This window comes from Sipha flava, unplaced genomic scaffold (assembly GCF_003268045.1).
Source record: "Sipha flava isolate LNK unplaced genomic scaffold, YSA_version1 256_pilon_pilon, whole genome shotgun sequence".
NCBI lineage: Eukaryota > Metazoa > Arthropoda > Insecta > Hemiptera > Aphididae > Sipha > Sipha flava.
The window spans coordinates 19125-22227 of NW_020272909.1; the positions used below are offsets into that span (position 1 = coordinate 19125).

Consider the following 3103-nt stretch of genomic DNA (forward strand, 5'->3'; position numbering starts at 1 on the left):
AGCTCTTGCAACATTGGCTTTTTTTTTATGTACAGAGTAAGGTTGGCAAATTTCACAATCGTCAACTAAATTGTCTTTTGCGTGTTCATGAATTTTTAAACTTTCACATACCTCACACTCTTCATGACCGAGTACAGTAAACGATATATTTTTTTTAGAAACCTGATTTCTATAATAATCATACGAAATCGAATATTGATGTTCAGGATATTTTTCTAAAAAAAGTTGATGCATTAGCGTAACTGTGATATCACTCGGTAAATACCGAACATTTGGAGCATGCTCACGCCGATAGTGTGATACAGTCGGGTTAAATGACTCGATATGGTCTTCTATTAAATGTTGATGTAAATAATTTTTAGTCGGTTTCTTGCCACGAAGATCATCAGGAGCTTCTACTTGACCATTGGGATAATGTCTTAATATATCTAGAACTCTATCATTTGTTTTTTTAAAGCCTAAAGTGGTTAAAAAAAAGGGTTTGCATACTTGTATTTTGATACCTTGGTCATCAGTTATATAAAATTTTAAAGCATTTTTGCGGTTAGTCAATTCGGTATTTTTACGTGTTTTAACATCCACGCATTGACACGTACTCAATATGAAAACTCTACGTTCCTTCCAGGTCATATTCCAATATTGAAAGTTCACATCAAATCGTCTTTCTTCGGTAATTTTTCCATAGCACTGTTTTTGGCAATTTTCTTTATCGCAGCCTGGTAACACCCCGTGTCGATCTTTTTTTAAGTCTAATTTTATTTTTTTTCGCATTTCTACACTTTTTAAATATTTTTTTCTTTTCCTAAGTTCCCCAGATTTCGTGAAAAGCTCTACTTCATCGTTAACCACAACACCATCATCAAAATAAATAGGTAACTCTGATATATTATTTACGACGGATTCATTATCATCTGAAAATTAGATAGGTACACCCAATTCTTTATTTTTCGAATGAAATAATAATCATCTAATATTTTAAGTTATAATTTTACTATTTTACTTTGAATGAGTTCTTCAATTCCATCTAATAAGTCTGATGCAATTGTAGTTGTTGAGTCTGGTGAACCTGGTATAACATTTATGTTTGGATCATAAACAACTTCATGTTGTGTATTCATTGCAAAAATAAAAATTGAACTTCGTCAATTCACGACGATATATCATAGATAACTGAACGAAATATAGAATGTGTATGGTGTACAACAGCAAAACTCCAAACATTATCAGTAATTTAAAATTAAATTATAAGATACGGCTTATTGACGACCAGTTTTCTAAACAACAATGCCGTAAATATAGATTATAATGATGTGCTAAGTAAAAACGCCGTATTGTAGAAAAAGATACGGCAATCTTCCCTAGCAAACTGTGATTACGGCGTTTTTACTAAGCATCGATTATATTTAATTACAATTGCGGCAATATTTGTTTCTTATAAGCACACATATCTCGATGAATAACCATTTTTACTTAAAAATAACGTGTAAAATTGTAATGTTAAACGTAATACAGAATAATCTCATTTTTTTTTTTTTTCTATTTACGGCATTCTTCCTTAGGACGGCAGTATAGTATAGATATACATTTATTAAAGAAATAGCCAGAGTCCACAAGGGGGAGTCGCGGCCTACCCGGCCACCCCATGCGCACGCCTATGCTTATTACATACAATAGTTATAAAAATTGTAGTCACTTCGTGTTTAGACGTCATACAGTCCACACGTTAATTGACACGCGCTCCGCTTTATCAGCTCTCGATAGCGTGTATATTGTACCGAATTATCATCGTTTCCAGCGCTCGTCGCGGTACGTGTACCGTCGGGTAATGTATAATTTATCTAAATAAAAGCCTCGCCGCGATCGGGAACTACGCTTTATCGCATTATACACTTTATCGCTAACACGCGACCGTACCTAATTACGGTCCTAATCAGCGCTATTACCAACAAAATGCCTAGTAATAAAAATTAAACTGTATCTACACTCATTATCCAAAAGTCACGTATACAGAGTGTGCCAAATGAATTATCAGTTTTTTCATCAGAAGCCAACTCCAACGACGATTGGATAACACAAAATATTCAAAAACGTCAATACTCACCTGATCAATCACCGAAAGTAACTAAACAATTCGTAACGCCAAATCGCTTTTCTCTGTTCAGTCCACTAAACCTCGATGATCAAAACAATGACGCTCCTAAAATCAAATATAACGATCCAAATGGAGACACCATAAACCATTCATAGAGTAAGCCCCCTCCACCGATCTATAAATAAAAAAATGACTAAATCATTTTGCTCTCAAATTAAAACAGTAACAAAAGGCGAACCATTCACTTATAAAAGCTCCACTAATGGAGTTAAAATTTTAACTACCACACCAAACTCGTACAGAGGAGTAATGAAATTCATAAAATCCAGCAAAGCGAACTATTATACTTATCAATTAAGATCGAGCCTATAGAATTGTAATCAGAAATTTATATCACACATTCCCTCTTGAAGATACTTAATAAAAAAGTTACTTGATCTCGGTCACATCGCTAGAAACGTAACAAACGTTCTGCAATATAACACTAAGGTGCCGCTTCCATTATTTTTCATAGATCTAGAACCAGCCATAAACAACAAAGATATCTTTAAAATCAAATACTTATGCTACACTAAAATTAAAATAGAAGAATCTCGAGTCAAACGCCACATAGTTCAATGCCTTCGATGCCAAGAATACGACCACACCAATGTTTACTGCAATCATACAACTAAATGCGTACGATGTGGCGAACATTACTCATCAGATTCCTGTCAAAAACTCACAGACCAACCCGCCAAGTGTGCGCTTTGCAAGAGTATCCATCCTGCAAACTATCGAGGATGTCCCGAAAATAAGGAAAATCAATCCTCTCGTAATCCCAAGAAATATCAAACAACTTCACATTCTCATCAAAATAATTCAAGTAATGTACAGCTCATTCATGTAAACACCACTTTAAATTCGAATTCTCAATCCAAATCTTATGCACAAGCAACCAAGGATCCAACTACATCTTCCCACACATCTAATGCTGATATCTCTGATCAATTATCACTCAAATTAACTTCT

General features: G+C 34.3%; 1 pseudogene; it reads right to left on the minus strand.

Moving 5' to 3' along the window:
* Positions 1 to 451: 451 nt before the first annotated feature.
* On the minus strand, positions 452 to 1118 carry LOC112684703 (annotated as a pseudogene).
* Between the last annotated feature and the right edge of the window lie 1985 nt (positions 1119 to 3103).